The 25,134-nt window shown below is 46.6% G+C and overlaps 1 pseudogene; it reads right to left on the bottom strand.

The window, feature by feature from the left end:
- Positions 1 to 5,664: 5,664 nt before the first annotated feature.
- Positions 5,665 to 25,134, bottom strand: part of LOC102975653 (guanylate cyclase soluble subunit beta-2-like) — a 39,160-nt pseudogene continuing 19,690 nt past the window's right edge.

Genomic DNA, 25,134 nt, shown 5'->3' with positions numbered 1-25,134 from the left:
AATACTCCCGTTTAATTGCGCTGGGGAGCCTCTCCACTGACACATCTAACACCCAAATACAGAGCGGAGTGAGAAAAGCGCGTTATTGAAGTGCAAATGAGGTCCCGGGTGGAGCCTGCAGGCCTGGGTCCGGCTGGAGAGGTTCCTGCCGCCCCGCAGGCGCTGGCCGGGCTTCCCGGCCGACCCCGGTAGAGAGGGCTGAGGGCGGCACGTCTCAGCTGCCCTCACAGAGGGCTCTGTGGGTCGCTCCTCGGCCCTGCAGCTCCGCGGACCGCCCAGGCCCCGGGGGAGTCTTCCGGAGCCAGCGTTCTCCCAGGAGAGGGAGGCAGGCGCTGGAGCGCAGTCACTGGGAAATGCGTGCCCCCGGGCGGCAGTGGCGGGCTTGGCAGGCAGGTGACGGCCTGCTGAGCTCGACCGGTGAGGAGAGCCTTGATTGGCGTCCTGACGTTGGGAAACAGGCTGGTCTCTGAGGTATTGAGACCCCACGGCCTGACCTTCGGAGGGAGTCCTCACAGGCTGGTGGTTCCCGATGGGAACCCTTTCCCAGGATGACGCCCACAGAGGGGCCCAGGACTGGAGGCGAGAGCTGGGGCAGCCCTCACCTACCTCAGAGCTAAGCAGGACGTTATCAGATGTAGCTAGAAACCCAGGAGAACTGGGACCTCAACCAGGATGAAGAGGAGAAGGCAGGCCCTGGGCGCAGGTGACACGAATCCCTCAAGGCAGGATCAGTGATAAGGAAGAAGCCTGGTGACCTAGAACTCAGAGCAGAAGCCATGAAAAGCACTTCCTGAGTCAGTAGGTCTGGGTCTGGGGGGCTCGCCCGAGGCCCACGGCCCAGCTGGCTTTGCCCTCATTTCCCCAAGCCTCCGGCTCACAAGACACGGTTTCCCTTTCACCCGCAGCGCTGAGCTATTCCTTGTTCACAACTCCGCTAATCACACCCGACGATCAGAAATCTGTTCAGGTGGGGCTCAGAGGATCTGGCGGAAACATGGCCGGGCCATCCTGAAGCCAAGAAGTCCAAGTGCAGCTGCCTATGCTTGGGGAGGCTATGAGATCGGTCTGGCCTTTTCCTGAAGGAGGGCTCCCATGGATGTGGGCTGCCGCAGACAGACAGCCTGAGGGGCAAGCCCTGCCTCTTCCGCTTGCTGCCTGTGGGGCCGCGTACAAATTACACAACCTTTCTGAGCTTCAAGTTTCCTGCCTCTCTTATGGGACTAGTCATGCGGCTGGTGTGGCACAGGACTTGTATCAAATACGATCATGTGGGTAAAATGCCCAGGACAACAAATATCAGTTCTCTAGCCTTCCAGTTCCCCCCACCCGCCAAAGTGAGGTGGCCTCCGTTTCCCCTTCTCTTGCTGTGGGGTTTAGTTTTCGTCCAGGGAAGCAGCAGTTAAAAGAGGTACTACATCAGGGTCCCAGATGAGAAATCTGTCTCTCACATCTAAGCAAGAGGCCAGCCCTGCCCAGCCCTGTTGGTTTCTCCCATGGAGGGACCCCCTTACGCAGCAGAAGTTTGAAAAATGAATCTCTTCACCTTCCTGGAGCGGGCGTTCTTAGGCCTCCCCCTCTGAGCTGTTTATGGAGCGGCCATTGAGGAATACCAGTGGCAGAGGTCTTCTCCCCTTGGGTGTCCCCACGGAGACGCAGCAGCTCCTAGCTTGCCCCGTACCTCATGCTCACACTTCTTGTGTGTGGATAGGGAAGCGCAAGGCCAGACTTTCCACGGCTCTGCCCACCTCCCTGACTTCGTCCCCTCCCGCTCCCTTCCCCTCCCATCCCTCTCTAGACACACTGGCCCTCTTATTATCCTTTGAACTTGCCAAGCTTGTGTCTGCCTTAGAGCCTGGTGCTGCCTGGAAGCCCGCACCTGGAGAGCCGAGTGGCTCTTTCCCTTTACGTTCGTTTCAGCTTAAATGCTTCTCCCTCCAAGAAACCTTCTCGGCCCTCTTCTCCATTACTCAGTTTTATTTTCTTCTTAACGCTTGTCACCACCCGAAATGATCTCATTTATTTTGTTACGTGTTGGCTGTCTCCCTCTACTAAAACCCAAGCTGTGTGAAGGCAGGGACCTCATGTGTTTAGTTCAAGGAACATCACAGAGCCCACATAATGCCTGGCCTCCACTCTTTGCATTCCTGGAGCATCAAGAAACATTACTGAATGAATGAATCTGTGAATGTTACATTCCAAACTGTAATAGCGTTGGACAACTGCTCAGGGCTTGAACGCTGTCAAGCAGGCAGGGAGCGGGGAGGGGAGGAAAATGCCTCTGGGTGATGGCAAGAAGTCTGCTTTGAGCTTCGCATGCTCCAGAATCCAGGATTCCACCTGCCCCCAGATCAGAGCCCGGGAAGTTTTGCTCTGTCTCCTCTCACTGGAATTGAACAGAAGGGTGCTGGTCGTTCCCTCAACCTCATATTCTGGGATCAAACTAGAGGGACGTGTACAGGCACTGGGGCAGTGCCCAACGCCAAGGGCTCAAGCCACACCCAACCTAAGAGATGTCTGTTAACAAAACGATAGCTAACTCTTTGCAAGGATTATTAAGCTGTTCTAACTCTTTACGTGGATTGTCTCATTTGTCTGATGAAACTGTCTCTCGGTGACCAGGGGTGGTTTTTGAAAGATCCCCGGGACGTGATCCTCTGTAACAGACACACTGCTGCTTTGCCTCGAAAGCTTAACTCCACCGGGATCGCCGAACCCTAAATGGGGTTTCCAGAAAGGGAGAGGGAGGCAGTGGCAGCACCAAGCCAGAAGGGAGAGGGGGGCGGGCCTGCTGCCACAGTGGTTCGTTCTGCAAGCCCGTCCCTGGTCCTCCAGCACTCGGCGGGGACCCCGCTGTGTCAGTCCTGAGGAAGCTGAGGGCTCGCCAGGGCAGTCGAGAGTTAGCATGAATTGAGAGAAACCCTCATTTCCACCGCCTTCAGGGACAACGAGGAAAAGAGGGTCCCTGCGCCGGGCTTTGTGGTGGGGTCCATGCTGTGAGGCGTCTAGGGGAGCCCCACGCGGTGGGTACCAGGAGGTCTCCAGCACCCCTCCCTAACAGGCAGCGCGCCACCGAGGGCACCGCGTCCAGAGAAACTTCATTTCGGGGGTTCACGGCGGGCGGCTAATAAGTTTTTCTGAGCATCAGAGGTTCTTTTGGAGGGGGGCAGAGAGGGCCCTTTTCATAATGAGGGACTCCCACTTGGGGTGGGGAGCTGGGCGGGTTGGGGGACCATTTTAAAAAAAGCTTCCTCAAAACCCAGAAGCATCCTGCCCCGGGGCCCCAAACTCCACCTGAGCTGCCCCTCCCCGGCCCCTTCCCCTCCCCGGGAGCCGGGCCTCCGGGGCCGCGGCAGCGCTGGGAGGCTCTCTAACCATCTGGCTACTCACCGCGGGCTGTTTCACTCTGGGGAAGCAGCTGCCGGCTGTCTGCGGACCTCATGACGGCCAGAGTTCCGCCGTCTCGACGTCCCTGAGCACCCGCTTCGGCAAGAAAAGCACGAGGGGAAGGCCTCCGAGCGTGCGCCCAGGCGGGGCCTTCCTAAACGCCTCTGAAGGCGGCAGCCCCGGGGCGCTCCCCGCGCCGGGCGCCGAGGGCCGGGAGAGCGCTGCCCAGGCCCCGCCCCCAGGGCACGCGCGGCTCCCCCCGAGTTCAACCCCTGGCCTCCCAGGGCTCCTCGAGTCACCCAGGGCCCCGGGCGTCCCCCAGGGATGACCTGATGCGGGACGCAGCTTGGGAGGAGCGCGTTTCCCCTCCTCCATCCCGGGCTCTGAGAGGCTGATCCGGCCGCGTGGGGGAATGTCCCGTGGCCCCTGGAGGCTCATGGGTCACGTTCTCGGACGCCTTGGACACTGAGGGAGCAGTGTCAGCACGGGGTCTCCCCTGAGGGATCCCGGCCTTCCTGTTCCTGCTGGAGCTGCGCCCCGGGGCGGATGTGGGGAGGGGAGGGCAGGGGAGGGGAGGGGCAGAGACCCCCTTCCCCAGATCTTGACAGCCAAGGCTCAACGTGGGAAATCCTAGGCTGATAGGGAAAAGGTGAGGGAAATATAGAGAAGCATGAAAAATAAATAGAGAGAGAGAGAGAGAGAGGTGGAGATTCCCCCCGCAATCCCTTCTGGGTTCCACACACACAGGGTTGCGTTTCTCTGCACAGAGATACCTGGCCAGGGGCTCGGCTGGGGGCTGACATCCGCCCAGAGGAAGGGGTGACTTTCCTCTGTTATAAGCCATAACCGGGGGCTACCTACCCCCTACCTACCTGGGTGCCTTTTCCCATTTTGCACCAGACACTGTTTGGGGTCTGGGAGGGGCTGTCCCCTCCGCCCTTTTCACATCCTCTCCCTCTCCTCTTTCTCAGGGTCCATCTTGAGATCTTCAACCAAGACATCCTTACTCATTTCTGTTTTGTTTTGTTTCCAGCTCAGAACTGAAAGTGGGGTTAGATTCTACTGAACCAGACCATGTTCTAGAATCCTGTTTCTCAAATTTCCAGCTTGAGAGCCACCCGCGGGGGGGCGGGGTCTGGGAGGAAGTGGTCCCGGGTTTGAGTTAGGCACACCTAGCTTGTCAATCCTGTACAGCCCTCTGTCCTGTGGGGAGGACTAGTTGGTGAGAAGGACAGGAGATGTCGGTGGGTGAAGCGCCCAGAGCCTAGAGATTCAGAAACTCCAATGAGGGTGGCTCCTGGTTCTTATTAGCCAAAGCTATTTCTACTTTTTAATTTAGATCTTTCTATCTAAGTGTCTCCAGCAAGAAAATGTGGCCAAAACCAGTCACAGCTCACAGGCATACTAAGGTGAGCTGCTATTAGAATGACAGCACCACCAAAACCATTTTAAAAGCTTTCAAATGTCTATCTCTTCGTTGGTATAGCCCCACTTTTAAAAACAGTAACTATAATTCATTTGTCCCAAAGAGACATCCTTCCTAAATTAGCTACGTAAACAAGGAACCTCTGGATTTAGAGATTTTCCTCTACAGGCCCCAGGAGCAGCTAAAGATTAGCTTCTGTCAGAATGAATGCATTTCCTTCACCAGTTTGCTTCAGAGGTTCAGGAAGGTTTGCCTTCAGCTACTGGGTCTCCCCTTCAGGTCAGCATTTCCCAGCATTAACTAGGGCGGTTGTTAAGAAACCCTGACCATGTGGGGGGATGTGCTCCTCCATACAGCTGAAGGAGGCCTCTTTGGTGGACTCCAGCCAAATGGTGTTTTAACCGAAACTCACTCACTCTCTTGCCATTCCTGGAGCCAGGTGAGTCACAGATTTTGTTTTTCTTCCCTGTTTTCAAAGCCAACAGACAATGAGGAAGGTGGAAGTTGCCAGTGTGTGAAGAAAGCCTGTCTGGAGCCTCCCTGGAGGCTGAAGAGCAGAGGAAGGTTCCGCAATCCTCCCCCAGCTGCCGGCGAGGCTGAGGGAAAAGCCCCTTCCTTGGACAGGGAAGAGCCTTGAAAACACACGCACGAGGGACCCCTTGGGCTGCGTCCATCAGGCCAACTCAAGAGACATCCTGACATCCAGGACGCAAGAGAAGAGTGTTCAGGGCAAACTGGTCGCACGGATCCTCAGGGGCTGTTACCAAATGGAAGGTTGCAGCGTGGGCGTGGGCAGGGATGGTACCCACGCCGGCCCTCAAACCCAAGGAGCTCACTAAACACAGCTGAAGTTGTTGGTGAGGAAAAAAACAAAAACATTCAGCACAGATGACGAGGCTTATCTTTTTTGCTTACCCTCAGGATCAAGGCCAGTTTGAGGTCTCCCCGTGATCTCATCCTCTGAAGCGTTCAAGTTCTGGATCAGAAAGTATGTGGTCATTTTCCCTTTCCCTCTCACTTCAATTTCACCCCTCTCAATTATTTCAAAACCTTGCTTTTCCAGGGCTCTGCCCAGAGGAAAGAAAAATGCCCCCGATATCCAAAGATCGCAGGTCTGCAGCTTGAGAGTCGGCTGCAATGGGAAGGGTGATGCGAGAGGAGGAGTCTGGGACCCGAGGAGAGGAGTACAGGGAGGGGACCACGCAAAGGGACAGGGCTGCGGGATGACTACGAAACGTGACTTGCTTCTGTATTTACTGGCCGCTGAGAGATGTTGGAGACAAACCACAGAACGGTGCAGACCAGCAGCGTTTCAGGTTCACGGCCAGCTGCCTCAGCCAGGGCTCAGCACTCATCAACCTTCCCTCGTCCTTGGCCAGTTTTGTGCAGATTGCTGACCTTCACCATGCTCATCACATTCCCGCATTTAGCACCTGCCCTCCTCACCCTCACGCTGCTGACCGTGCCTCCAACTTCGTGACGTGATCCATCCACAAAACTACAACCCTTAGAGCGGAGACCCTGCACCTTCTCATCCCATAGACCACACCCATCCTTTCCCCCAACCTGAGAGGATGTCTTGTTCAAGGGCATCCCACCCAGGCTCCTTTCCTACCTCCTCGACGCTTGGCGCCCTGGACCACCTCTTCCCTTATCTTCAGCTCCCTCTCCACTTGCCACCTCCCCTCAGCCTGCCAGCACGCCAAGGTCTCTTCCATCCTAAATAGAAGTAAAAACCTTCTCACTTGAATCTCACTTGAATCCTACTTCTCACTTGAATCTCTACTTGAATCCCATACAAACACTCTCTTCCTTTCATCCTTCAACCCACAATCTGGTATCTATCCTCCCCTGCCCCCCTTTCTATCACATCCACTTCTGATAATGTCCCAAAACCTCTGGTGAATATTTTTCACTCCTGGTCACTATATTTGACACTTTTTGTTCAATTCTTCCTCCATAAAAATATCCACAAGGATTCTTCTCATCCTGAATTCTCTTATTTCTCCCGCCTCTTCCATGGGTCCCTCTTCCTCCACCTGCCACTTAAATGTTAGTTCTTTCCACTGCTCTTCTCACGCCACATCCCTCCCCAAGTGATCGCACCAACTCTCATTGTTTAATTACCACCTCTGTGTTATTACTCCAAGTCTGGATCCCCAACCAACAACTTGGCTCCAAATCTCACCCATCCATTTAATGGCACCTCTCCCTAGATGCTCCCCAGTTCCTTTGAATTCAACGCTTCCGAACTTGAACTCATCGTCTGCCCCTCTGAACTGGGATCCTTCTCCCTTGTCCCATCTCAGATGATGAGATTCAGGCCCCATTCGCCCAGGATGGAGACCTGGGAGACAGTCAAGGCTCCTCCCTCATTCTCATCCTCCATTCCTAGCAATTACCAAATTTAGCTGATTTTATTCCTCAGATTCCCACTGATGAATTGTTTTGGTTCAAATTAAACTCTTAACTGGACTTCTCTTTCCTATGTCCTGATGCTCAAATCTGCCCTTATGCAGCCTTGAGTGGTCAGTGTCCAACAGGACCCTGACCTTGGCATTGTGTCTGATCTCACACTCCTTAGGGGCCCCTCCTCACCTACAATGAGAGCCCTGCCCTTCAGTGAGGCACACACAGCTCTCCCCACTTTCTGCCTCATATTTTCCACCCCAGCAAAGCTAAATCATTTGTAGTTCTCTGCACTTATTCTACATCTGTGTTTGTACTGCTTGCTTTTCACTCCCAATACACCAGTTTGGGATAAATTGTGCTCTGGGACTCCTTCTTCAAGATCCAGGCCAGGAATCTCCCTCCTCCATACAGAATCTCCTGACTGGGTTTGGCACCCTTCCCCACGACACACACTATAATTCCCTCAGTCATGAGAATGGGTGGTTAAAGCCTGATCCCCTGGGTTGTATCCAGGCTGTTTTGCCTCCCAGCCTACTTGTGACGTGAGACCAGCGATTAACCTTTTTGCCCCTGATTTTTTTTTTTCTTCTCATCTGTAGATGAGAAAAATAATAGTATATCTTCATAGGGTTGTTGCAAAACAGTAAATGGACTATCATATGTTGACAAACTTGGAAGAGAATGTGGCCTCTTACAAGTTCTCAGCAAACCATAAGTATTGTTTCATGCATATCTTGACCACTGTACTTATCACACTTTAAAAATAATTATCGGTGAATATTTCTTTCTTCTTCCACTAGACCAAGGGTGAGCAAACTTTTTTTTGTAAAAAACCAGATAGGAAATATTTTCAGCTTTGGGGGCCACATAGTCTCTGTCACAACTACTCAGCTCTGCTGTTATAGCATGAAAGCAGCCGTAGATAATATGTAAATAAAGATCCTCGCTGTGTTTCAATAAAACTTTACGCACAAAAACAAGCAACAGCCAAGATACAGCCTGTGACTATAATTTGCCAATCCCTGAACTGGACCATATGCTCCTTGAGAGCAAAAACTATCTTATAGTAGAGGCTCAACGATATTAATTGTCTGCCACAATGTCCTCTGTAAGTGTGGCATGGAAGGAAAAACACAGGCTTCCTCCACTACCCCCATCTGGTGGCTACTAGGCACTCTGTACCTTCTGGAAGAAAAAGGGACAAAGAGAGGCATGAATAAGTGAATGGTTACCTGTAGGCCGTGGGGCTAAGATGCACTTTGTTGGGAAGCCCGTGACTTTCCATCCTACAGACCGTATTCACAGTGTCGCCAAACAAGCAGTACCGCGGCATCTTGTCCCCCATGACACCTGCCAAGACTGGTGCCTTAGGGATGCCCACTCTGATCTGCAGAGAGAACCTCACTGAAAAGGGACCATCAGACACTCTTGTTTTTATTTTTAAATTAAGGTATAATTTACATAAGAGGCATACATAAAAGGCAGACCTTAAAGTATTTAGCTCCACGAGTTTGGCAAATATCCCTGTAGCCACCATCCAAAATAAAATACAGACTAGGTCCATCACCTTTGCAAAATTATCTTGTGCCCCTTTCCAGTTAAGGTCCATCCCTCCCTGCAGAGGTCACCACTTTCTTATTTCTTCTCCCACAGATGAATTTGCCTGTTCTGCAACTTCACATAAATGGAGTCATATAGTATATTCTGTTTTGTGTCAGACTTCATTTATCCAAATGAATGTTTTTAAGATTCACCCATACTGTTATATGTATCAGTAGTTCATTCTTTTATTTCTAAATACTAGTCTATTGTAAGAATATATCACAATTTATTGTGTCCAGTCTTCTCTTCACAAACATTTAGGTTATTTCCCATTTGGAGCTGTTGTGAACTTCTTTTACAGATCTTTTCATGGACATACATTTTTCATTTTTCTCAGGAAAAAACCTAGAAATAGAATTCCTGGATCACAAGGCAGATGTATACATGTATTACAAATATTTTTCCCATTCTGTGATTTTTATACGTGCATTTTCCTTAATAAGCAGAAATTTTTAATTTCAATGAATGTATTAGTCTGCTGGGGTTAACAAAATACCACAAACTGAGTGGTTTAAACAGCAGAAATTTACTTTCTCACAGTTCTGGAGTCTGGAAGTCCAAGATCAAGGTGTCAGCAGGTTTGGTTTCTCCTGAGGTCTCCCTGCTTCGCTTGCAGATGGCGGCCTTCTTGCTCTGTCCTCACAAGGTTTTTCTCTGTGCACACACATTCTTGGTATCTCTTCATGTATCCAAATTTCTCTTCTTATAAGGACACCAGTCAGATTGGATTAGAACCCACCCTAACAACCTGATTTTGACTTGTTACCTCTTTAAAGGTCCTATCTCCCAATACAGTCACATTCTGAGGTACTGGCTGTTAAAGCATCAGCATATGAATTTCAAAGGGAACACAATCTGGCTTAGAACAATGAAGTTAACCACTGTTTTTCTTTCATAGTTTGTGCTTTTTGAAGCACTAAGAAATCATTGCTTACTTCAAAGTCATGAAGCTATTCTTCATATTTCCTTCAAGAAACTTTATGGTTCTATCATTTAGGTCTGTAATATATATCAAATTAATTTTTATAAATGGAGTGAAGTAGGATTGAGGTTCATTTTTCTTCCCATATGTATATTCAATTGTAACAGAACCCACTTCTTAAGAAGAGATTCCTTCTCCACTCAACTGATTTGGTACCTTGGTCAAAACTCAATTGTCCTTAAATAAGTAGTCAATTGCTGGGCACTATATACTGCACCAGTGATCTATTTGTCTATACTTCTGCCAATTCCACTGTCTTTATTACTGCAGATTTAAAATAAGTCTTGAAATCAGGTAGTGTAAGTCCTCCAATTTTGTTATTTTTCAAGATTTGAAACAGTCTATTTTTATTTTCCAATTTGTTTATCCTTAGTATATAGAAATTCAACTTTTTGTTTACTGCTCTTATATCCTGTGATCTTGGTAAACTTACAAGATCTGGTAGTTTACTGCAGTTTCTATAGGATTTTCTAGGTGCACCACTGTTTGGTTTATGAATAACAGTAATTTTACTCCTTCCTTTCCAATACTTATGTCTTATTTTTCTTTTTCTTGCCTTATTGCACTGGGGTGGGAATTTTGGTATATTTGACTAGAAGTGCCTTTCTTTGAATTTATCCAATTTGGGTTTCTCTAGCTCTTGAATCTGTGGGTTGATATCCTCCATCAGTGTTGGGGAAATTCTCAACCATTGTCTCTTCAAATATTTCTTCTGACCCATTCTCATTCTATTCTCCTTCTAGTACTCCAGTGCACATATGGTAGCCCAATTGATATCCTACAGATCTAGGATGCTCTATTCCACTTTTTTCACCCTGTTTTCTTCTTTATGTGTCAGTTTGAATAATTTCTACTGCTCTGACTTCAAAATCCCTGATCCTTTCCTCTACTGTGTCTAGTCTCTTTTAAGCCCATAAATTGAATTCTTCTGATTTCTGACATCTTGGTTTTCATTTCCATGGGATGGATAGATAAGTAGTGTATATGTATATCTCATCAGTTCAAATGTGTTGTTCCCCTTCTCCAGCAGATTCTTTAAAATATTTATCAAAGTTATTTTAAAGACTGTCTGATAATTCCAACATCTGGCCATCTCTGGATCTGCTTCTATTGACTATTTTTCTCTTGGCTATACACCACACCACCATTTTCTCGTTTCTTCTTACAGCTCATATTTTTAACAATTTAATTGTATAAAAGTACAATGGAGACTGAAGTGGGTAATATTTACCCCTCAGAAAAGTTTATACCACTTCTTCTGGCAGACTGCTGAACTGGAAACTGAGTGAATTGAATCTGTATTTTAGTTAAGTCAGGGCTTTTTCCAGAGATACTGTTAGACTCCATTCAGCAATTTTTTCTTTTTAACATCTTTATTGGAGTATAATTGCTTTACAATGTTGTGTTAGTTTTTGCTGTATAATAAAATGAATCAGCTCTATGTATACATATATCCCCATATCCCCTCCCTCTTGCGCCTCGCTCCCACCCTCCCTATCCCACCCCTCTAGATGGTCACAAAGCACCGAGCTGATCTCCCTGTGCTATGCGGCTGCTTCCCACTAGCTATCTATTTTACGTTTGGTAGTGTATATCTGACTCTCTCACTTCATCCCAGCTTACACTTCCCCCTCGCCATGTCCTCAAGTCCATTCTCTACGTCTGTGTCGTTATTCCTGTCCCGCCCCTAGGTTCATCAGAACCATCTTTTCTTAGATTCCATATATGTGTTAGCATACGGTATTTGTTTTTCTCTTTATGGCTGAGTAATAGTCCATTGTATATATGTGCCGCATCTTCTTTATCCATTCATCCGTCGATGGACACATAGGTTGCTTCCATGTCCTGGCTATGCAGCACTGGTTTTAAATATTATGAAGGCTGGATCTGACTTTCTCTCCAGCAGGACATAGGATCTGAGCACCACCAAGGTTCTGAGGACCTCCTTATGCTAACCCCAGCCAAGCTTCCAGCTTTGTGAATTGTGGGAAATCTCTTTCTGCTTTACAGCCCAACAGTGAGATTTTGGGATGTCTCCTTGTTCTTCACTCCCACCTGGACTCTCTGCACCTTGGGAGAATTTTCTCTACCATTCTTCTCTGCCCCCAGACTTCAAAGGGTCATTGTAGTGCGCTAGGTGAAGGCCAAGAGCACCTCAGAGCAACGTGTCTTAGTTCTCTGACTCTAATATTACCCTTCCATGGACCACGGCCTTGCGTTTGGGAAAAGCCCACACTCCTCTGGAACTGGGGATCTCTCTCAGGTCTCCTCCCCTATCCCTAGCCTTTGACCGAATGAACCTATGCATTTGGTGAAGACCTGTGGGGGAAAAGTTGGTAAATGCGTACCGACTCTGTGGCTAGAACTTATCAAAGATGGGCTCTTTGGGATTCTAACCCGTCATTCCAGGTCCAAGGTGGCCATTAAAAGTTCACTAAACTTTAGACTGGTTTCTTCTTACCCTCACCTCTGGTAGATTACTTCTCCTGGGGCTCTACGAGGGATGAATGTAATCAGTCATGGGTGTCCTCCTCAAAAGGGTTTGCCACTTTCTGGAATTTGGTTCATTTATATTTCTTTGCTACGTGATTTTTTAATTTTTTTAACTACTAGCATGGAAACAGAATTCTCTTGCAGCTTTCAATATCCCAGTCAGACTTACTTGTCTTTTCATCTTTTCATGCTAGATTTTCTTTTCCCTAAAATAAGATTATAAATTTCTCTAGGAAAAAGAATCTGCCATACATTTCTCTGAATCCTTCAAAGCACCTGGCACTCATGCATAGTGTGACCTCAGCAAATGTGTATTAAAGGCTTTATGAATGAAAGAGTAAAAGATCTCAATGAGTATTAATTTTAAAACTGTAGAAGTAGCAGCACAATTCTCTTAAGAGAGAGAATGTTTCCAGCCCTCTCCCCTACTTCCTTAAATAAACCCACATGATATACATTTTCTGGTGGATATTTAATGATGCTCTTAACTATGCCCCTATTCTTATCTTAGAACTGATAACATCTTTTCCTGTTTTTTTTCTTGGTAAATCCACTATGCAAGTTTCCAGGAATTCATTGTTTAATTTCATTCTTTTTGGTGTAGCACTATTATTATCTCCGTTGACACGCCTCCTTCACAAACAGACACACATACTGTCTATTTACACAACAGTATATTTTCAATTATTCTTCAGCAGCTTACACTAGAATTCTTTAACCAAAACACTTATCTCGTATCTGACCTTCTTATCTCTTCTCCCTCATTACCCACCCCATCTTGATCTTTTAATTTATTACACTGGGGGTTTTATACAGCAGCTGTATCTGTGTGTTTGCAGCGGGCCGGTATCATGGACATGATACATGGCCAGCTTTTACTCCGAAGACTGCCATGGACACCATAAGCAGGACCTGCAGCATTTCTCAGCTTCTAAATCATTGAGGTGATGGCGAATGTGGTGCATTTTCAGAATCTCCTACCTAGGGATTATCATTTGGGAAAATCCTATTCCATCTTATAATTGGCTTTATTTATTTTTAGTTGGCTGTTTATTTTGCAGATCTGACTGACAGGAGTGGGAAAGGGATATAGATTTTAAAAGACTGAGACACTGCTCTACGCCACCTCGGGGCAGTCAGGATCAGCTGAGCAGACAGAAGAAGACATTTACTTTTCATCACCAAATGTGTCCAACTTTAACAGTGTGAACAAACTTCCATACGTGGAAGAGTAGCTTCCTGTATTCCTGTGAGAAAGGTGATCAGATGTCTCGCTCGTGGCCATGTGCTGAAGGGAAAGCTGTTCTGAATATCTTATGGCACCCTGGTGTCTGGACGGCTGGCTGGAGACAGTTGCACACCTCAGCCTCAGTTCCAAGCCTGTCAGACGGCAAGCTGGATGTACAATTTCCCTAAGCGAAGAAAAGTGGGCTGTTTAGTAAACCTGAACCACTTGTTGAAAGTCTCGAACAAAGAGGCAGGAATTAGAAGTGAGCTGGCTCCCTATGGATCGAGCCCTACAAAGTCAGTGAGGAGACGTGCTCAGCGCTGTCCTCGGTCATGGACAAAGGAAGCCAGTGTGAATCGCATCACAATCCCGAGCTCCACAGCCTCTTCTCAAATTTGAGAGCATAGCATCCTGACTAATATCTCTATTACTTAGTAACATATGCAAGAGAAGAGATGAGTTGGGAGAAATGACCCATTTTAATTACTGTCGCATACCCAGTAACCATCCGAGCAGACTAATAAACAGAATTCCACTTTTTTGTGCGAGGTGGTTGGTATTAAGCAAAGAACTCAGTTGCTCTCTGCCTGGATGGGTTCTGCAGTAACAGGATTCATCATTTCTTTTACAGAAATTCTCATCCCCAAGGCAAAGTTAGTTATTCTTTGAGCGTGGCTTCCAATAGGCGCTGGTACACCCCCTACCACCATATAAGCATCTGCTATTGTTTCCACCTGTAAGGAGCAGGGGTAAGGGGGGATTCAGAGGGTTTTCTTAATGCACTAAATATTTTTGTCATTTTCCATGTATTGATAGAAGGACCATATTAAAGCTGGTGGTTATTTTCTAGGGGTATGAGGAGCATGACGGGAAAGGTGAGAAGAAAAATGACTCAGGAAACAGCCATGAGGGAGCCAAAAGGGCTTTCTGCTTTTGGTGCAGACAAGTCCCAGAGAAGACAAAGCTCCTGGGGTCATTGTATGATGTTGTGTATTAGATCCACATTATTTAGGTTAGACTTGCTGCTGAAATGAAGGAGTAGTATTCTCTGGGAAAACAGTATGCCCCTCAAAGGCAATCTTAGCATTGGGTAGTATAAGAGGATTTTTTAAAAATTAAAATCCTAAAATACCTCTAATTCCTTTTTAGTTCTTCCTCCCATCCCCACTGTCAACCACACCAAACCCCAGACCAGTGAGGGGAGAGGAAAGGGAGGACCCACCGCCAGGTACGTGACCTGCCTAGGCACACGGGGACACGAACCCCAGAGCACCACACGCTTACTCTGTAGACATTGTGGACACTGGTTAACCTGTCGAACTTGGAGTACATTAAATTCAGCATATTCACCATATGGATAGGTTCGCAGGCAGCACAGATGTTCGTAAATGTCACCACGTCGCTGAAGAGAATTGTGCAGTTTTAAATTCTCCTGCAACATAAACCGGGTGTCAGTGATAGCCAAGGATGGAGAATAACAGTTCTACTAATTCTGTATTCAAGTGCCCTTTGGGAACCAAATCTGACTGTGCCTTGGAGTAAAGGAGCCAGAATGCCCATCACCATTCACCATCCACCCACCAGATGTTTATTGTCTCTTATGATCTGGTCATCATGCTGGAGAATCTTATACTGTGAAGCAGACGGGGTCCCTGCCCATAAGGAGCTCCTAGTCTAGTGAGGAGACGGAATGCAAACAAATACTCAATAAGACGTGCAGAGCGCTGGAGGATGACAGGATGGATTGGGTGGGCACTGGCTTACAGAGAAGCCCTTGGCAGCTGGGCCAAGGCAGAGCCTGCACTATGGGAGACCCAAAGGGAAGGGAAAGTTACTCGAAGGGGAGATTACTACCAGAGGTATACCTGCCCAGCCTCAGAAGGCACCACTTCGCCATGTACCCTCTTGTTCTAGGGATAACACCCTGCAGTACTGGCCTTCATGGTGCCTTACCTTGGCTCTTGCTATGCCATTCTCCTGAAATGCCTTTCCCTCATTTTCTTGCTGAAATTCAGCCTCAAGGCCCAACTCAAGTGCCACACTTTTTATATCAGCCTTCACATGCTCACCCATCCCTGTCTCTTTCTCTTCTGACATTTATATATTATGAATTTCCATATTATCTATGTTTCCACAGTAACTTATGTAGTGGAAAATATGCGAATTTTGGAGTTAAATGGACTTCTGACTGGTTTCCAGCTCTTTTACTCATAAACTAGAGTGACTTTCTTAGCTGTTATGGCTAATAACACCTCCCTCACAAAAATGTTCAGAAAATTAAATGAGAAAGCATACATATAATGTCTAATAGACATGCTGGCACAATAATTTCTCCTTAATGCACATAAATTTCCTTTTTTTTCGGCCACCCCACCCCCATAAACGTATTCTGTATGTATCTGTCAAACCCACAAGACTATGAGCTTCTTTGGGTCCCCAGGACCCGGGACAGCACCCTGGCAGGTTCCCATGCTTGTCTGGTGAATGAACACTCGCCGGTGACAAATGGAAAGTGAGTTTGGAGTACACATGGCATTCGTCCTCCAGAAATGCTTTGTTCTCCCAGAATGGTCCTTAGAGGCACCCCATGATTTATTTAATGTGTGAGTGCATCATTTTCAGTTGTAGTGAAGAATGCCTATCAATGGTCACTGTATTATTTTTATTATTCTCAATGTAGAGAAAAGAAAACTAGGCTATGCAGCTTAAGTAATTAGACCAAGACTATGTTGCTTGCCAGAATCCAAACCCAGATCTGTCTGGTTTCAGAGCCGGCGCCCCTAACCACCAAGACGCACTCTTAAGGGAAGGGCACTCCTCACCTGAGGCGATATTTCTGCCTTCCTTCAGCTGGTTGGCCACGTGCTAGGCAGCATGGCGTACAGCAAGGTCTCCATTTTCTTCTTTCCGATGGCCAAGTGCTTGGAGAGGACCCGCAGCTCCTTCCTCTTCCTCTCCAGCTGGTTGGACAGCTCAGTCTCCTCCAGGCGCCGCTGGTTCAGGAGGATGAGGTCCCTGGTGGTATCATGGGGGCGATGCCGGAAAGGTGCATCTGGCGCTCCTCCAGCTCATGCAGGCTGTGGAGCTTAGGGGAGCACACGTATATCATGCACCACATGGACTCCATCCAGATCCTCTGGCCTTCCCCCCACGGAGAGAAATGGGACAATGCAGCATGTCACCTGCAGGCGATGACGCAGAGCACCACACCACCACTCAGAACACGTCCTTGTCTCCACGGCACAGTTCTACTTCCCTTTTAGCCGAATATCATGAGAGTTATCTGTACCTCCTGTCTCCACGCGCTCCTCTCCCCATCTCTGCACAATGGCTCTCTCCACACTGCTTCTTTGACCTTAAGCTGACTCCCGTCCACGGCCTCCAAGCGACCTCCCCCAGCACAAGTCTGTAGTCCTTTCCTCACTCAGCCCTTCTGCTGTTTGATGGTGTTAAGCAAACCCTCTTTCCTGGAATCTCACTTCCTAGGACTTGCCTGACGCTGCTTTCACTCAGATCTCCCCCACCTCTTTTGATTTCTCCTTTAAGACTTTCACTCATTCTTTAGATGCTGGTGTTCTCTTTTCCCATTCCCCAACTACATCCTCCACGAGGCTGACAGAGAATCTGAATTTACAGAGAAACCTTGCTTCCTGGACTCAGGATGCCTATTATTTTTAACAATAGATGTTTATTAGCTTATTATGAAAGCAGTAGACATTCACTGCAGAAAATGAAAAAAGTGGGGGACTTCCCTGGTGGCTCAGTGGTTAAGAATCCGCCTGCCAATGCAGGGGACACGGGCTCGATCCCTGGCCTGGGAAGATCCCACATGCCGCGGAGCAACTAAGGCCGTGCGCCACAATTACTGAGCCTGCGCTCTAGAGCCCGCGAGCCACAACTACTGAGCCCACACGTTGCAACTACTGAAGCCCGCGCACCTAGAGCCCGAGCTCCACAACAGGAGAAGCCACTGCAATGAGAAGCCCACGCGCCACAATAAAGAGCAGCCCCGGCTCGCCACAAATTAGAGAAAGCCCACGCACCTAGAGCCCGAGCTCCACAACAGGAGAAGCCACTGCAATGAGAAGCCCACGCGCCACAATAAAGAGCAGCCCCGGCTCGCCACAACTTAGAGAAAGCCCACGCGCAGCAACAAAGACCCAACACAGCCAAAAATTTTTAAAAATTATAAAATAAAAAAGTGGGAGAAAATAATAAAAGTCACCCATAATCACATCACAATAATTACAGTTAATATTTGAGGGTATATCTTTTTACTACCAAAAAATGGGATTATCAGCCATCTTTTTGTAACCTCAATTTTTCACTTAAATTATGTAATAGATATTCTTCCATAGCGTTAAATATGGATAGGTATTATTTTTTGCTGGGTACATTGATTATACTGTATTTTACTTAAGCAATAAGCTAACATTGATTATATCATGTCTATTTTATCATTCCACAAACAACTTTGCAATGAACAAGCTTCAGGTACATCAAGCTTGTTCCTTTTGTTAAAGGATATATTCTTAGACAAAAATATGCTCATGTTTAAGATTTTTGATACATATTGCCAAATTGCCCCCTAAATTGTGACAAATTACACTCCCAGCAATGATTGTTTTTTTAATTATTGTATTATCTATTAGGTATTTATACATGGATGTCTACGACTGAACTTGCCTTCAATCCCCACTGTAAATCTTCTCTTTTTTAATTCTTTTTTTGTTTTGTTTTTTTAATTTAATTTAATTTTTATTATTTTTATACAGCAGGTTCTTATTATCTATTTTATACATATTAGTGCATATACGTCAATCCCAATCTCCCAATTCATCCCACCACCACCCCACCGCTTTCCCCCCTTTGGTGTCCATACGTTTGTTCTCTACATCAGTGTCTCTATTTCTGCCTCGCAACTTAATTCTTTTATTACAGACATTTTTAGTTTCTACCATGAGCCAGGCACACTGTTTTAGGCATGGAAGGGGGTACAGCAGCAACTCAAACTGACAAAGCTGCCCTCAAGGTGTTTACATCATGTCTTCTCTTAGTTAATCACACCTTTATGACCCAATTACTTAAGGAAGAAAATTAATAATTACCCAGATAGTCTCTCTTTTTCAACCTCTACATCCAGTCACCAATTTCTGCCTTAAATCTGTTCCCGCATCACCACCCCAGAGCCACTGCCTGCCTGCATTCAGCACTCAAAGCTTCTCACCTGCTCTCCAGGAACAGTCTCCCCTGGCCTCCCAGACTCCATCTTCTCAACGCTCTGGTCCATCCTTCACAGGGCTCCAGCGTGATCATTCTAAATCTCAAATCTGATCACAGTAGACACTTAAAAGTACTTCTAATGACATGATAGAGCTCAAGGCCTCATCTCACCAGCCTCCTCTCCCATCACTCCCTGTACAACTCACTCAGGGTTCCCAGAACATTTCTTCATCCTCTCCAGTGTCTCCATGGCTCTGCCTGTGTTTATGCCTAGAATACCTAATAGTCAGTCCAATAGAAAGCTCAAAATATGTGCCCCCTATATCATATAAAAAATTAACTCAAAATGGATTAAAGACCAAATGTAAGAGCCAAAACTATAAAGCTCTTAGAAGAAAACGTAGGAGAAAAGCTTCACGGCATTGGATTTGGCAGTGATTTCTGGGATGTGACACCAAAACCACAGGCAACAAAAGGAAAAATAGGTAAATTGGACAACATCAAAATTAAAAGCTTCTGTGCATCAAACGACACAATCAACAGAGTGAAAAGGCAACCCACGGGGTGGGAGAAAATATTTGCAAATCATAAGGTGTTAATATCCAGAATATCTGAAGAACTCCTATAACACAACAATAAAAAAACCAAACAACCTGATTCAAAAATGGGCAAATAATTTGAATAGACATTTCTCCAAAGAAGATATACAAATGGCCAATAAGCACATGAAAAATTCTCAGCATCACATTATTAGGGAAATGCAAATTAAAACCATGGTGAGATACCGCTTCATACCCATTAGAATACCTATTATCAAAAAAAAACCAAAAACCAAAAAACAATAACAGAGGATAACAAGTGTCCATGAGTATGTGGAGAAATCGGAACTTTTGTGAACTACTAATGGGAATATAAAATGGTGCAGCAGCTATGGGAAACAGAATGGCAGTTCCTCAAAAAATTAAAAATAGAATTACCAAATGATCCAGCAATTCCACTTTTGGATATACACTAAAAAGAATTGAAAGTAGGGACTCAAAACATTTGTACACCCATGTTTATAGCAGCATTATTCATTATTCAGAAAGTGGAAGCAACCCAACTATCCACTGACAGATGAATTGATAAGTGAAATGTAGTCTATACATGTGGGAATAATATAATAATACTTCGACCTTAAAAAGGAAGAAAATTCTGACACATGCTACAGCAAGGATGAACCTTGAAGACCTCATGCTAAGTGAAAAAAAGACAGTCACAAAAGGACAAATACTGTATGATTCCACTTATATGAGGTACATAAATTAGTCAAATTCATAGAGACAGAAAGTAGAGTGGTAGTTGCCAGGGGCAGGGGGAGGGGAAAACAAGGAGTTGGTATTTAATGGAGTTTCAATTTTGCAAGATGATAAAGTTCTGGAGATGGACGGTGGTGATGATTACACAACACTGTGAACGTACTTACCACTACTGAACTGTACACTCAAAAATGGTTAAAATGGGGGCTTCCCTGGTGGCGCAGTGGTTGAGAGTCCCCCTGCCGATGCAGGGGACGCGGGTTCGTGCCCCGGTCTGGGAAGATCCCACATGCCGCGGAGCGGCTGGGCCCGTGAGCCATGGCCACTGAGCCTGCGCGTCTGGACCCTGTGCTCCGCAACGGGAGAGGCCACAACAGTGAGAGGCCCGCGTACCGCAAAAACAACAAACAAACAAAATGGTTAAAATGGTAAACTTTATGTTATGTAAAGTTTACCACAACTGAAACAAAACCAAAAACAAAACATGTGCCCTATTAACAGTAGGTCAGATGATCACGTTGCTGTATAAAGGACAGACCATTTCAAGAGTACAAATAATACCGTGTGCATTCTAAAACTTTTGGTAACAGACCAGAATTTTATAGTTATATATAAATATAATTAGAGTTCATGTCTAAACTAGACATGGTTGAAGAAATAAAATATATTGTTAACTATAGATTAAGCCAAATGGGAAAAAAAATATACTGCTCTCAGTGTAGTCCCCCAATTTTCATCCAACTTTTTTGAGGCAGTTAGAAAACTGCTTCTTCCCTTTTTGTCCAGTCTCCCAGAGTAGAAACCAACGAGGAGGAAGGAGTTACTACCTCAGAGTTTGAGTGCAGGCTGACTTCTCCATGCTGCAGGCATCATCTCCCTTTGTGCCTTCAGGACAAATTGTTGATAAATTTGCAGATGCTGAAAAGGTTGAAGGTAACCTGGGGATGGACGATGGAGAAGTACTCATCTAATCAAATCTTCTGGGTTTGGAGTCCTGGGACGTACTTCTGAATGTTCACTCCAGCTTGTCTGACCCGCAGCTATCCACAGAGGACACACATGAGACCATGGAAGAGACAGCAACCTGCACGTAAACTTTCCCCTAGAAATAGCATTCGCCCACGATTTGTGACTTGCTAGGGGGAAAAGGGCCAGTAATAGAATAAATACCATGGAAGCAATAAATATTATTTTAAAAAGCAAACCTACAGCTAATCTCTGAAAGAGCAAAGAATAATTGCATGAGAGTGCCTGAAAGCACAGCATTTCTCTGACTAACAAGAAACAGAGGTTAAAGCTCTCAATGGGGATAATATTTCTTCCCTTGCTTCAGTCCTCTCTGTCTTTCTGTCTTTGTGTCTGTCTCTGTCTCTTTCTTTCTTCGGAATTAACTAATAAAGAAACTAGAAAAAACTGTAGTTGGATCTGATGCCCAGGTCTGGGTAAAGGAACCCATCATGGAGGTGGGGAGACAACTTTCACTGCCCTCTCCAGGGAACACACAGAAGGAAAAAACAAAACGAGCATCCTTTACATAAAAAGTCCAGTGCCAGCCCAGGTTATCCAGAAATGTTTAAATTAACTTCACTCTGTCAGGTTGCAGAAATCAACCTAGTCTTATGGAATAGTGTCATTAAATTTTTGGTTTCTATGCCCAAAACTCAAAAAGAAAGGGAGTGTTTAAGTAGATCAGAATTTTAAATGTTAATAGTAGTAATAATAATAATATCCTCACGGCATTGGGGAAAAGCCACAGTACATAGCTTTATAATTCCCTGGTTGTTTCATATAGGGGTGTTTGATTTCCTTAGTTAGATCATAAATTCTCTGCAATCAGAGATGACCCTCAAGTGAGTAAACATTAGAGAATCTGTATCCGGCATCCACTGGTAGGTGATGATTTGACAGGTCTGTGCATTCACATAAATATCAGAGGAAATCAAAATGGCTGAAGGCATTTTAACTGATAATTTTTGGACCAATTTATTTTGCCTAATTGCCCTTTGAATGAGTTCATAATCAATTCAACTTTATCGATCAATTTTATCCATCAATTTTATCCAAGGAAATTGGTAATGACCACACTTAAATGGTCACCATCCGTCACACCTCCCACAGAACAGTGGCGTGAGTGGGCACAGGCCTCTCCTCCACCTTCAAGATGCAGAAAGAGAAGCTTGGTGGAATTGAGCCATCCATGGTAGCCACAAGGATGGGGAGTGGTCACATTTAGAATCCCACCCTGCCATTGCTACTGTGTTCTTTTGTCTCTTGGTATAGTGATTTCAGTGTCATTTCCTTTTTCTTTAATGGCAAACTTGCTCTTGCACTCACTAGTTCAAACCCCTTGCCACTGCTCCCTTCTGTACCTATCAAGAAGATGCTGCATTCTGGTTTCTGGAGGATGCTACAATGAAAAGGAAGGCAGTGGTCCTGCCAAGCTAAATCCTAGCCTCCCAAACCCTAGGTACTCCTCAGGGACTTGAAAGGCACCCCCAGCCATAAAAGACTATATGACTGGGGGCGCAGTGGTTAAGAATCCGCCTGCCAATGCAGGAGACACAGGTTCGAGCCCTGGTCCGGGAAGATCCCACATGCCACGGAGCAACTAAACCCGTGCACCACAGCTACTGAGCCTGCGCTCTAGAGCCTTGGAGCCACAGTTACTGAAGCCTGTGCGCCTAGAGCCCGTGCTCCACAACAAGAGAAGCCACCGCAATGAGAAGCCCACACACAGCAACGAAGACCCAAAGCAGCCATAAATAAATAAATTATTTAATTAATTAAAAAAAAAAAAAAAAAAAGACTGTGACTTACTCCTCTCCCCAGCCTACCCCCAGTTCAAGAGGGAAAGGGCCTCCTACTGATTCATCAAATACCACATGGAAGGGAAAAGCATTGCAGGATGTCTTCTCTTCAATCCAGAGCCACTCGGGATAAATTGGTTCAAAGGTGTCCCTGAGATGCCCTGGATGGAGAAACAGAATCCCGTTCACAGGCAACTCAGGCCACCAACCCAAGAGAGTATCTCAAATGTTTCCCGGGCAAAGCGCAGTCCCCGCTGCTCAGCACAAGCTCCCTCAGCGTTTCCAGATGGCCACGGCAATTCAGCTTCCAAATTAAAACAAACAGAAAACTTGCTACCAGGTTGAGAAGCCCTCCTGCCCCCTGCCAAGTTTCTGCCCGCCGCTGAAGAGTTCCTGGGCCAATTGAGTGTGTCTCGCCACGAAAACAGGGCCGGCATTGAAAAGCTGACAGCCAGACAATGAGCTCGCGGAGCACAGCGCGCACGCCCGGCCGGTGTCAGGGACATTTGCCATGGAGCTCTGGAGACTGACAGTTTTGGGTGGCACATGAAAATTTAACCAACAGCCCTATTTGGCAGGGGGTAGAGATTCGAAACGGAGCCTTTTTGATATGAAAATCTCCTAGACAAAGCATGTCAGTTGCATGTTTGACTCGCTTGCCATGGCTCGAGGGACTCAAAATTCAGTCCTTTGAGCCCTGCAGACCTTCCCCCAGACGCATGTCATCACGACCCACGGGGCATGACCAGGAGTCTCCAACTCCCCTCTCCCAGTGGGCCAGAGCCCCTGTTCTGACTCGGATCTTAGGTGCTGATCATGAGACCAGCTCAGCGCCAGCAGGGGCACTTCTGAGAACCCAATGCCTTCGTTTTGCAGGTGGAAGATGGAGGACTTAGGTTCCCCAGGGACAGAGCCAGAAATCTACTATCCTGGTTCTCGATCCAGGGTCCTTCGCACTCTTGGACACCATGATTCTTATCTACAGACTTCCGGGCCAGAAACACATCCCAGTCCCGAAGGCCTGAGGAGCTGTGGAAAGCTCAGTGTTCTTGATAATATGTCAGCACTCATCCTCCTTCTCTTCAATACAGTCACCAAAAGGCGTTGATTCCAATCCCCTCTCCGGCGGCTTCCCCTGATTACAAGGAGAAACTGTGCCTCCAAGTGACCCCCAACACAAATGAAAGGGGCGAAGGAAGACAAGTTAGAGTCTGATGTTTTAAAGTTCAAAACCGTGCCTGCCAAGTCCAAGCTCTGAAGAAATCAGTGACATCCTGATTAGAGAGGACTCTGCCCGTTTGTGTGCACAAAGCCACCATGCTGCTCTGAGAGCCGAGGTTGGGAGAAGAGCCCACTTACCTTTTCCAAACGTGACTATGCTTCTCACAACTTCCCAGCTGGACTTTTTCACGGGACAGAGACACTCAAATATGTCTCTTTCATCCTAAGGAAAGCTGCCTCCAGGGCCTGCAAATGGCAGGGAGAGAAGCACACAGGTCTGGTCATGTGACAGGAGATGCACGAGGATACACTGTTCCTCTGTGATGGGGCCAGAGGAACAGTGAGGCCACACAAGGTCAACTTTAGCAAGACTTCATAAGCCCCCAAATTGTTATCCAATTAATCCTTATGCTGTTTCTGCACCAAAGGCAGCAAGAAATTTTTACAAAATCTCAAGGTGAGGCTGGCAGGGAAATCACACAGAAACTTCTCTTCCTGTGGTTGAAGATTCTGCAGTGAAAAGACTCGGAGGTGAGCTTTGAATACTCTAAACATTGTGTGCTCCAGGGATCACAGGCTTCTCTGGATATTCGTATGAGCTCTGTGGACACAGAGAGTCGTGCACCTAATAGATGTGGTACCTAAACAGATAACAGTCACACCGCAAGCTGCAATCAAGGCAGCCAACCACAGGCTCATGAGTTGACTCCAGACCCCCAACTGGCCCCAGCTGCACAAGTGGCCACTCAGGACTTGAAAAGTCAATTTACACCATGAGAATTGCAAAATAAGCCACCAGATCCAAATTTCAAGGACTTTACATTGTTATTATTTTTTTACAGGTAAAAATGTTTCAGGCTAAGGTCCATCCCAGAGAGCCTCCCAATTTTTTATCCAAATGAACTTATTCCAGTGGTTCTCAACTAATAGTGACTTTGTCCCCTACCCCTACCCTGGGGATACTTCGCAATGCCTGGAGAATTTTTTTTTTTTTTTTTGCGGTACGCGGGCCTCTCACCGCTGTGGCCTCTCCCGTTGCGGAGCACAGGCTCCGGACG

The sequence above is a fragment of the Physeter macrocephalus genome, chromosome 13 (genome assembly GCF_002837175.3).
Source record: "Physeter macrocephalus isolate SW-GA chromosome 13, ASM283717v5, whole genome shotgun sequence".
Taxonomy (NCBI): domain Eukaryota; kingdom Metazoa; phylum Chordata; class Mammalia; order Artiodactyla; family Physeteridae; genus Physeter; species Physeter macrocephalus.
Note: the sequence above shows the minus strand (reverse complement) of the source record. Positions and strands in the feature narration are given on the sequence as shown.